Source organism: Elephantulus edwardii, unplaced genomic scaffold (assembly GCF_000299155.1).
Source record: "Elephantulus edwardii isolate Elephantulus edwardi_28Jun2011 unplaced genomic scaffold, EleEdw1.0 scaffold00150, whole genome shotgun sequence".
Classification (NCBI taxonomy): Eukaryota; Metazoa; Chordata; class Mammalia; order Macroscelidea; family Macroscelididae; genus Elephantulus; species Elephantulus edwardii.
In genome coordinates, this window is record NW_006399900.1 from 3967157 (window position 1) to 3979650 (window position 12494).

Consider the following 12494-nt stretch of genomic DNA (forward strand, 5'->3'; position numbering starts at 1 on the left):
CCCCAGGTGTCCGCCCCCGTGAGATCCCCTGGTGCCCCTCTCCCCAGTACCCGTCCCTCGGTGCCCGTCCCCGTGCGATCCCCTGCCCTACCTCCCCGAGCCCGCCCTCCCCCCGTGCGCTTCTCCCCGGTGCCCGCCCCGTGCGATTCCCCGGCCTGCCTCTCCGATGCCCGTCAGCGCGCGGTCACACCGGTGCGCACGCACCGCGGGCACCTGCAGCTGTCGCACGTGTGTGCGCGCCCCCCCACCGCGTCCGGCCACCCCAGATTCCTGTGGTGGGTCCCACACCCCAGCTGGGATGTCCTGGGTACACGTGCTCCCGCTGCGCCCCTGCCCTTTCTCTAACCCTGCTCCCCCCAAGTCCCTACCTCCGGGTGAGTGGTCCGCCCCCTTTCCACCTTCTTTGGTGCAGTGTGACTTCTGAAACCTGGAACTTTAGAGGGAACTGAAAAGCAGAGGTTTGAAAAGTCTGAATGGGCTTTTCTGCTCCCCGCAGGCTTTCCCGTCTCTTCCATTCCTGTTCATACACTGAAGTTGCTTAGAGTGAGGGTGTGTGACTGATGTCATTCTCCGTGAATGAATCTACCCCTGAATTTTGTGCACAGGGAGGATTATCTAAATCTAATGGATTGACGGTGGCAGTGAATAAGAAACAGATGTATGTGGTCCAGGCTCCCTCTTTCATTCCTCTCCCATTTCGCTTTCTTCCTTTCTCTAACTCTGGCAGTATCTTGTGAGCAGATTTTAATGTAAAAATGGAATTTCTGGCTTTCTCTTTCTTATCGTACACTTTATTCTTTTTATTCTTCTTATGGGAATGTAGCAAAAGGCAGTTGCTTTGCTGTTGCTAAGATCCACGAAACTTGCATATCAGTCGTGAGGTTGAGTGCAGATAAGTATCCGATTTTCTTTGTAGAAGAAGGACAGTGGTATGGCTAAGTTTAAGGATGCTTTGCTTGATAACAGTTTTATAATACCTGTAGTCTTTTTATTGCAAGTTCTCTTGGCTACAAACAGGAAGCCATAGGTAAGAAGGAGAATTAATTTGCAAAAACCAGTTACTACATAAAGCCTTTTAATAGTGGTGTTGGGGAAGAATACTGCCAAAAGAATAAATAAAAAATGTGTATTGGAGAAGGTGGAACTCAGGATGCTCTTTAGAGACAAGAATTGTGAAACACCGTCTCACATATGGACTTCTTGTCACAAGGGACCAGTGCTTGGAAAAAGACATCAAACTTGGAAAAGTAGGGGGTGAGAAAAAGAGAGAAGACCATCAACAAGATGGGCTGATGCAGTAACTATAAATCAGATGATGAGGATGTCTCAGGATAGGGTAAGGTTCAGATCTGTTGTTCATAGGGTCTCTGTGAATAGTAGAAGTCTTGTGACACTTAACAATAACATATAGGTCCTAAGGAGCCCTAGTGGCTCAGTGGTTAAGGGAGACATTTTTTAAATATATACTTTTATTGCACACTTAACTTACTTAAAGTGTTATATTTCCCCTCTCCTACTCTTAGGGAGCTCTGGTGACCTAATGGGTAAGGAGTTGTACTGCCAAATTGACAATCTGAATTTACTGCTCTTCTGGGGGAAGATGGACTTTTTCCTTCATGCCATTAACTGCCTCTGAAAACCCACTGGAGGGTCCGATTAGCTATGGAATAAATAAGACATTAAATTGCAGCATTATTCACCATGACAAGAACATGGAAACAGTGCAGATGTCACAAATGAATGGGTTGAGAAGCTGTGGTACATTCATACAATGGAATACAACACAGCACGCAGGAGCAATGATTTTGTAAATTACTGTCTGACTTGGGAGGTACTGAAGAGCATTATGCTGAGTGAACTCAGTCCCACAAGGACAAATACTGTACAAAAGCATTATTGTAGAATGAGTATGAGAATCCAAGGTAGCAATGAGGGGTAGAAATTGAGGGGTGAGGATTGGGGGGTAGGGTGTTAATCATAGGATTGCACAATTCAGTGGGTGGGGTGGAGGAGATGGGAAGAATCTTTTGTGAAAAACAATGTATTAAAACTTTGTAAATAAATCAAAGTAATATTAAAAAAATGTCTGGAAAAGCATTATTATATGTAAATAAATTAAAAAATTAATAAAAAATTTTAAAATGTGCCAAACCTATAAAAAATAATGACTGGACTAAACTAGATGAGTTATATAAAAATATTGCAATAAAAACCTGTAAAGAACCAAACCCCCCAACAACAACAAATAAAAACTATTGTAGAATGAATATAAGTATCCAGGAGGGGTGGGAGAGGCTGGAAGCAGAGGGATGTGGATATACAGGGGGAAGGGGGATTAATCATTGGGTTCTACATTTTGATGGGTGGAGGAGTGTGGGAAATGGAAAGAATTTGTTCAAATTTGTATTAGAATTTTGTAAATAAACTAGTGAAAAAACAAAACAAAACAAAACAACCTATTGCCTTGAGGGGAGGGGAAGCCTAACTTGTTTGCTTGCCAAAGTCCAGCAGTGTGTGGTGGTAAAAGGTGGATTCATAGAAATTGGTACTTTGTTGTTTTTGGTTGCTCTGGAGTGGATTTCTACTCCTTCCTGCAGATGTGTGCAGAGGACAGCACTCTCAAAGAGTTGCAGTAGGATTTTTTGGAAGCAGGTGGCTAAGCCTTGCTTTTGAAGTAGTTCCAGGTAGATTTGAACTGCCACCTTTTCAGTTAGTACTGGAGTTCTTAATGCTTCTTGCTATCCAGGGACTCCTGTTGTTATTTTAGAAACATAAGTTAGCTAATATGACAGAAAAATTAGTTCATAAATAATTTCCTTACTGGTTCATGTTACTGGAAAAAATGCATTTCTATGATACCTACTGGGTTGTTGTGAGGGTCAAAGGCTTAACACCTGAAAAAGTTCTTTGCGCAAAGTAGACATTAAAATGGTAACATCTAATGAAGTTTTTGGTTGATTTAGGAAGGATATTAAAGGATTTAATTAAGGAAGATATAAAAACCATTTTCAGTAGTGAGTCTTAGGTTGAGAATTATTATTGATAAAATTGTATTGTAAGCTATAGTTAAATAACCTGTTGAAACAGAAAAAAAATGCATTTCTTCTGCACTTTCACCTTCATTATCAACTTTATAAAGTGCTGTTTCAATGCCGTTAGTAAACATGGGCCTAAATTTCTTAATTCTCAAAGTAAAAAAAATATTTATTGAAACTATTTTGAAACAAAGCAGCATTATTTTATATGATTTTCTGTATCAAGATCCCTGGAAACACAGTACTCAGCTGTTAAACAAAAGGTTGGTGGTTCAAACCGTGGGATAAAGACATATCATTCAGACTTTCTAAACAATACAATTTTGAAATTCCTACTGGGTAGTTTTACTCTTGTCAAATTGCTGTGAGTGAGAAGTACCCTAATTTTTTTTTACCTTTCAGTGGCATTTGCTTATGACATCATAATTATTCTTGTTGTTAAGTGACGTCGGGTCCACTACGACTCATAGTAACCTTATGAATAGCAGCCAGTAACATTGTCCTATCTTGCACCGTCTTCACCATTTTTGCTGTGGTCAAGCCCATTGTTACAGTCACTGTGTCAGTCCATCTCTGTGTTGAGGGTCTTCTCTTTTGCTACCCTCCACCTTTCCCAGCATATTTTTTTCCAAGGATTGGCTCCTCCTGATAACTTCCCCACAGTGCTTGAGATAAAATTTCACCATTCTTTCATCTAAGGAGCACCTCCGTTGCTCTTTATCCCAGACATGTGTGCATGTTCTTATGGCAGTCCATGGGATAGATATTCTTCAACACTACACTTCAAAGACATTGAGTCATCTTTAATCATCCTAATTCCTTGTCCAATTTTCAGGTGCATAGGAAGCAGTTAAAATACCAGGACTTGAATCAAGTGTGTTAATTAGTCTTTAAACTGACATTCTTGTTCTTTTGAGATATTCTTTAGAATATTCTTAGTTCTTGATAATCCACCCCTGCTCCTTGGAGGAAAGAGAGACAGTCTCCTCTTGTTTTTATTTACAACCTTGTAAACTTGGTGGAGGGTAGTGATAAGTGGGAACTGACCTGATGACTAGGAGAATTGATGCCTTTGAGCTGTGGTGTTGGAAAAGGGTATTGACTATACTATGGACTGCTAGGAGAACAAACAGATTTGTTCTGGAGAGGGTGAGGCCGGGCTGCTCCATGGAGGCAAGGATTCTGAAGCTTCATCTGACATACTTTGGACATGTTGCAAGGAGGGAACCAGTCCTTGGAAAAGGACATTATTCTTGGGAGAGTGGAGGGACAGCATAGGAGAGGAAGACCCTCGGTGAGATGGATTGATTTAGTGACTCGGGTAATGGAGGTAGGTATGCCGGAGTTATTAAGATTGGCACAGGATAGGGCAGAGTTTAGGGCTGTTGTACATAGGGTCGCTTTGAGTCACAGATGACTCAACGGCACATAACAACAGTCTCTTGCTTGTGCTACTTGGGCGCACATACACACTTAGAATCCACTTTACATGTTCTAAATTCATTCAGTCATGACAACTCTGATGGTATTGATATGAAAGTAGTAATTACCTGAGCCCTACTGGTATGTTCAGTACCACTCTTAGTGCCTTTATTCACTCATTCACTCATTGCTGTCCAGTTGAATCAACTCCTAGCTCTCTCCATTGATTGGGCTTCCAAGGCAGTGAATCTCATGGAGGGAAGAGATTGTCCATATTTTTCCTGTAGAGTTTCCAGTGCATTCAGACCACCAGAGGGGCATGGCCTTTTGGTTAGCAGTGCGGCTCCCAACAGTACATCATCGGAGCGCCCTCTACAAGTACTCTGATGTTGATTGCCATCCAGTTGAGCATGACTCATAGCAAACCTATGAAAAAAAAGTCTGGAGCCTTTCTATAACTATTGTAATTTATCAAAGTTCATAGTTTCCAGAGACATTTTGTTTAGGAATTGGATGCCACTCCTACTTCCAAACTAAATACCTTATGTGGGTTATTTAATTCTATAACAATTTTATAGGTGGTGTAAGGTAGTCAAGAGCTTTGAATGGAAGTTGTGCTAATTTGAATTCTAGTTTTACCACTTATGTAGGATTTTAGCTAAGTTATTTGATCTCTTTGTCTTAGTTGCCTCTAGATAGTTTTTATAAATCATTGCTCTCTTTTCACTGCTTTGTTGACCGATTAGAACAAACTAACGACTTACTACTTTTTCCTTTTCTTGACTTTATAACAAATGACAAATGTTTCTCTCTTTCTACTTATTAAGAAATTTTTCTCTGCTGGTTTCTAATCACTGGACATGGATTTAACTTGTACTCTGTATCATATTTCAGTTTTGGTTTGTTGTATTCCTGTGTTTGGTCACTCCTTAAATATTGTTCTTACAATGTTTGGTCTGTTTCCTCCCTTCCCTTTCCTCCAAGATGTCCTCTAAGACCATAATTTTAAGTGATAGCTTTAAAAAAACGTATATTTTAGTCTGTGCTTCTTTCGTGAGCTTCATATTGTTGTTGTTGTGTACCATCAAATTGGATCCGACTGGCCCCTCCTTCTCCAGCGGAGCATCTGGTGGATTTGAACCACGTACCTTTGGGATTACATACAGTACAGCTTCTTGCCACGAGGCCACCAGAGCTACCTTATGAACTCCATATTCTTTTTTTAAAATTTTTTTAACTCCATATTCTTGATTTTAGTTGGTTTAATGTCAGTTGTTGTTAGCTGCTACCCACTCAGCTGCTGATTCATAATGACCCCATATACAGTGCAATAGACTGTTGCTTGCTTCTGTATCATTTCCATCATAAATTGTGAATCTCACTGATGTGACCAGTAGGGTTTTCATTGACTGGTAATTTGGCAATAGATCACCAGGCCTTTCTTCCTAATCTATCGTAGTCTGAAAGTGCAACTGAAAACCTGTTAAGCCTCAACAACATACATATCTTCACCAATGGATGGTGGCTGACCATATAGTTCAATAACTGGGACTTGAAATCACACCTCTCACATGGAATGCAAAAATTCTGCCTCTGAACCACCGATGTTCATTAAATGGGCATTGCTTATGTTACATAAATAGTCGAGGGTTCTATGGGCATCTTAAGCTATTTATATTTCCTTACGTTTAATTATATTGCCTTTTTGCTCTCAAGTATTCTTACTTCTTACATTTTCATGACAAAAATCTGTCTGTGTTTCATTTGTCAGTGTACATATTACCTCTTTCAAAGATCTTTTCCTGAGAAAATAGTATGGTGTGGAGGTTAATCATATAGACTATAGTCTCTGACTAATGGAAGTATCTTTCTGAATTTTAATCCTGGCTTGCCAGTGTCGAGCTTTGGGGAAACCACTCAGTTTTGCTGTGCTTCATTTCCCTAGCTGCAAAATAGGGAGATTAACCCACCCAGTTTGCTGAGAAGATAATGTTGTTGGATTTCATTCACTCATAGTAGCCCAGTATACAATAGAAGAAACACTGTTCTTCTGTGTCTTCTTCATAGTCTTGGCTGTATTTCAGAGTGTTGTTGGAGTCACTGTATCAGTCCATCTCCTTGAGGAGAGCTTCCTCATTTTCACTGAACTGGATTTTACCAAGCGTTATGCTTTTCTCTAGGGTTGGCGCCTACTGATAACAGTAGTTCCAGGTATGTCAGTCTCACATTCCTCACCTCTAAGGAGCACTGTGCCTGCACTTCTTTTAAGACAACTTTATTCTTTTGTCAATGCAAAGTCTAGTCTGTACTCTTCAAATCGTAATTCCTCTTCCATAAGTCATTAGTTCATCTTCAATCTTGCTTATTTATTGTCAGTTTTTACATGCATATGAGGTAATAGAAAATACCATGACTTGGATAAGGTGTACTTTAGTCTTTAAAATCACATCCTTATTTTTAAGCACCTTAAAGAGATCCTTTGTCCAGTATACTACGTTGTTTGATTTCTTAACTGTTGCTTTCATTGGTGTTGATTGTGATATAGTTATGGAAGCTTCAGTTTTTTCTTCTACTTATCATGATACTGCTTACCGATATACCTGTGAGGATTTTTGCTTTTTTTATGTTGAAGTATAATCTATACTGAAGGCTTTTAGCTTCACAGGTGAGTGCTACCGTCTTTGTTTTCTGCAGGAAAGATTGCATCATTTGTATACTGTCAATGAGCCTCCCTCCAACTTGAGTGCTGAATTGTTCTCTATGTTTCTCCAGATACTTCCTCTGCATACAGATAGGATAAATGAAGTGTAGGGCTACAACCCATACACACATCTTTTCTTGATTTTAAACTGCAGTCTTCCCTTGTTCTTTCTGCTCAGATGACTGCGTCTTGGTCTGTACGAGCACAATTAAGTGTTCTGGAATTCCTTTTACCCATAACATGTTACTGTCCACATAGTTGAATCCTTTTGCATAGTCAGTAAAACACACTGATATTCTCCACTTTCAGCTAATGTCCACCTGATGCCAGTGGTGGTGATATGCTGGATTGCACATCCTCTTCTGAATCCGGCTTGAATTTCTGGCATTTCATTGTTGACAAACTCCTCTAGCCATTTTTTAATGATCGTAAGCAAGATTTTACTTTAGTGTGATAGTCATAATATTTTTATGTAGTTTCTACATTCTGTTAGATTACCTTTCTTTGGGATGGGCTCAAATATGAATCTTTTCCAGATGAAAGATTATGTAACTGTCTGGTAGATTTCTTAAGAGAGCCAAGTGAGCATGTTTAAAATCAGGACAGGTGTGCATCAAGGATATATATTTTTTTTTCACCATACTTATGCATCTGTATGCCCAGCAAATACTGAGTCATTGTATCGAAAGGAATTGGCAGATACAGAAGAATTTAAGGAAATAGCATGTGAGCTAGAGCCTATGGTGATGTAGGCAGAAGTTCAAGCTGCTTTGAAGGATATAGCAAAAAATAAGGCCCCCAGAATAGATGGTATACCAATTGACATATTTCAGCTAGCAGATGCTGCCGTGGATGTGCTCACCAAGTTGTGCCAAGAAATCTGGAGAGGAACCACTTGGCCAACTGACTGGAATATTTGTTCCCATCCCAAAGAAGGACGACCCAACTGAGTGTGGAAACTACAGAACAATCTCATTGATTTTACATGCAAGCAAGATTCTACTGAAGATTATCCAAAAATGACTGGAACAGTACATCAGCAGAGAACTGCCAGAAGTCCAGGCTGGGTTTAGAAGGGGTCGTGGTACTAGGGATATTGTAGCTGATGTTAGATGGATCTTAGCTGAAAGCAGAGAATACCAGAAGAATGTCTGTGTTTCATTGATTATGCAAAGGCATTTGACTGCTTGGATCCTAACAAACTGTGGCTGACTCTGAGAAGACTGGGAATCCCAGAACATTTAATCGTGCTAATGCGAAACCTATACTTGGACCAAGGGGCAGTCATCAGAACAGAGCAGGGCAACACTGAATGGTTCAAAATTGGGAAGGGTGTACGCCAGGGATGTGTCCTATCTCTGTACCTTTTCAACCTGTATGCAGAGCAGATTATCCGAGAGTCTGGGCTCTATGAGGAGAAGCGTGGCCTTAGGATTGGTGGACGACCTATCAACAATCTGAGATATGCAGATGACACAACCCTTCTCACTGAAACTGAGGAGGACCTCATGCACTTACTGCAGAGGGTCAAGGACTGCAGCCTTCAGTATGGACTGAGGCTCAATGTCAAGAAGACAAAAATTCTCACCACTGGACCAATCGGTAGCATCAGGATGGATGGTGAAGAGATTGAGATTGTTCACAGCTTCAGTTTGCTCTGCTCCATGGTCAACACTCTTGGCACCAGTAGCCAGGGAATCAAAAAACGTATTGTGATGGGAGAGTCTACGGTTAGGGACCTCTCCAAAATACTCAAGAGCAACAGTGTCTCTCTGGAGACTAAGGTCCGCCTGATACAGGCCATGGTTTTTGCAATCACTTGTTATGCATCAGAGAGTTGGACAATGACTAGGGAGGATAGAAGGAGAATTGACGCCTTTGAGCTGTGGTGCTGGAGAAGAGTATTGAATGTACCATGGACTGCCAAGAAAACAAATGGATTCATCCAGGCTACTCCTTGGAGGCAAAGATTCTGGGGCTTTGTCTGACATACTTTGGACATGTTGTAAGGAGAGACAGGTCTTTGGAGAGGGACATCATGCTGGGTAGAGTAGAGGGACAGCGCAGGAGGGGAATACCCTCTATGAGGTGGATTGATTCAGTGACTGGGGTAATTGGGATGGGTGTGTCAGAAGCAATGCGATTGGCACAGGATAGAGCAGGGTTTATGGCTGTCGTACATAGGGTCGCTATGAGTCACAAACAACTCGACGGCACATAACAACAACAACAACAACAACAGTGGAACATAGCATCGAAGTTGTGAGGGATGACTAATTAATAACCTGCAGTATACAGATGGCACAAATATGCTTGCAGAAAATGAAAAAGACTGAAAACATTTATTGATGAGCTTTAAAGACTGTAGACATCAGAATGGATTGCATCTCAGTGTAAAGAAAACAAAAGTCCTTACAGCTACACCAATAAATAACATGATAAGTAGAGAAATTATTGAAGTTACTCTGATTTTCATTTTTCTTAGATCCACAATCTGTGCCACAAGAGTATCAGTCAATTAATCTGATGAGATGTGGAGGTCAGAATGGAAACAAGTGTGAGTGAGTTAAGAAGCAGGATCCAGCAGAAGACGTGGCTGCCAAGGTGTTTGAGTTCCTTAGCGATTGCAGGAGAATTGATGAACTGTGTCTCATAAAATGTGGATGTGGGACACAGTGCTGTCATCTTTGACCAGTTCTGTGGAGTCCAGGACATCCCTTGGGTACAGAAATCAATTCTCTTTGCTGCTCTCGACCATGTAATGTTCCAGAGATTACTGGTAGCAAAGATCTACAGAATGTCACCATCACACTTTGAATCCTCTTCCAGCTATTGATAGCTATCTGCCTTGAATTTACACCAGCATTGGGGGAGGACCATGGTGAATACGTTGTGGTGCTCTGGAGGCTCAGTGGCAAGAAACTGTGCAGCAGTCCTGTAGGCATGAGGTTCAAGGCCACCAGCTGGCTACTCCATGGGAGAAGGATGGTCAGTTTCCTCCCATACAATTAACTGCCTCTGAAAGCCCACTGGAGGATCAGCTGTGAGTCGATTCCGACTCTGTGATACACAACAATGGCGAGAGTGTGTTTCCATCCATCATAACAGAACCTCAAGTTGGTGGTGGCTCGCTTCGATGGTGGAGTACTAATCAACCAGAGAGAGCTGGTCTTTGGACAAGTGAGCCATGACCTCACAGAGCGAGCAACCACTTGTGGGCTCATCCTGGATGACATGTCCTTAACACATCTGACCTTCAGGAAGGAGTTCCCAGAAGCAGTAGAAGCTAGACAGATGGCTCAGCAGGAAGCAGAAAGGCCTAGATTTGTGGTGGAAGAGGCTGAGCAGCAGAAGGATGCCACCATCATTTCGGCTGAAGGTGACTCCAGCGCTGCCAAGCTGATCATCATCTCACTTGCCCCTGCGGGTGACGGCCTGATTGAGCTGCACAAGCTGGAGGCTGCAGAGGACATTGCCTACAGCTCTTTTGCTCTTGGAACATCACCTCCCTGCCTCATGGACAATCAATCATTTCTGCTGCAGCAGCCCTTGTGAGGCCACATGCCTGGTTCGTTCTAACCACAGCCTTCCTTCTGTCCCAGCCTAGAAATCACCATGAAATTTCATCATTGGCTTAGATAGTAAAGGAAATAAAATCACTTGGATGTTGGGACAAAAAAAAAAAGCAATCCAGTGCTATATTTTACTGGATAGGTTTGATACCAAGGACCTCTTTAAAGTGCTTAATAGTAAGGATGTGACTTTGAAGACATCCGCCCTAAGGATTGATATTTTCTTTCACTTACCTCTACTGCTTAGAAAAACTGACTAGGAATAAGCGATACAGAAGAAACAATGTCTTTGAAATGTGGATTGATGAAGAATATTGAATATAGCATGAACTGAAAAAGTACAACTCTATCCTGGAAGAAGTGCAGCAGAAGACTCCTGAGAAGTCAGTCTCACATATGTTGTGCATATTACTGTTGTTACGCATCTTGCTGGAAGTGCCTCCTAGCTGACTCTCTAGGGAGTTTTCAGAAGCAGTAAATAGCATGAGAGGAAATTGCTCATCTTTCCTCCGTGGAGAAGCTGGTGGATTTGAACTGCATGCCTTTACTTAGACAGGGCAGTTTCTTACCATTAAGCCACCAGAGGTCTCTGTTCATATTATTATTAGGCCACCATTAATCTCTGAAGCAAGATACCATGCTTGTTAAAGTAGAAGTTTGGAGGAAAAAAGAAGACCTTCAGTGAGATAAATTGACAAAGTGGTTGCAACAATGGACATAATGGTACCCAAGATTTTGAGCATGGCACTGCATTGGTCAGTGTGAATTGGATCTGCTCCACAACACCCAATAGTCTTTCTGGATGATTACCAGTGTTTTTCTATAGGACTGCTGAGTAGGCTCCCGTTGGCTACCTTTGCAAACTGTGGATACCACCCTAGGATGTTTTAGAAGTGACATCCACTGTTACGGATTTATTTTAATAAGGAATAGAGCAAGATGTATAATTAGGAACAGTGTTTGTCAGGGTTTTATCTTTGTCACTGTACTCATTCAATCTGTATGCAGCTCACATAATTTGAGAAACTGGACTACATGAAGAATACATCAAGGTTGGAAGAAGACTCTTTAAAACTTTGTTAGATTTAGAGGACACAACTTTGCAGAGAATGCAAAAAACTTGAAAAGTTTACTGATGATGCTCAAAGATGCTCTCTATAGATTATTCTTATACATAAAGAAAACAAAAATCCTCCCAACTGGACTAATTAGCCTCAGGATAGCAGAAGAAAAGTTTGATGTGGCCAAGGATTTCATTTACTACCACAGTACACACCCTTGGAGGCAGCAGTCAAGAAATTAAATCATGTATTGAGCAAGGGCCTCTTGAAAGTGCTAAAAAGAAAAGATGCTTTTCTGTAGACTAAAGTGTGAGTGACCGAAGACAAAATAGTTTTAATTTGCCTCTTAAGTATGTGAAAGTTGGAGCATGATTAAAAAAGAGCAAAGAAAGATTGATGCCTTTAAAATATGGTGTTGGTGAGGAATATGTAATATACCATGAACTGCCAGAAGAACAAACAGATCTGTTTTAGAAGTACAGCCAAAATGCTCCTTAAACGAGAAGACTGGCTATGCTTAGGCATTTTATTAGAGTAGATCAGTCTTTAGGGAAAGGCATCATATTAGGGAATGTGAAAGGTCTGCGACAAAGAGAAAGGCCCTCAATGAGATGCAGTGATGCAGTGATTCTAACAGTGGGCTCAACAAGCAGTGATTTTGACAACAGTGCAGGACTAAGCAGTATTTTGGGTGACTACAGCG

The 12494-nt window shown here is 41.2% G+C and overlaps 1 pseudogene; it reads left to right on the top strand.

Moving 5' to 3' along the window:
- Window positions 1-9703: 9703 nt before the first annotated feature.
- On the top strand, window positions 9704-10713 carry LOC102874487 (annotated as a pseudogene).
- The last annotated feature ends 1781 nt before the right edge of the window (window positions 10714-12494 follow it).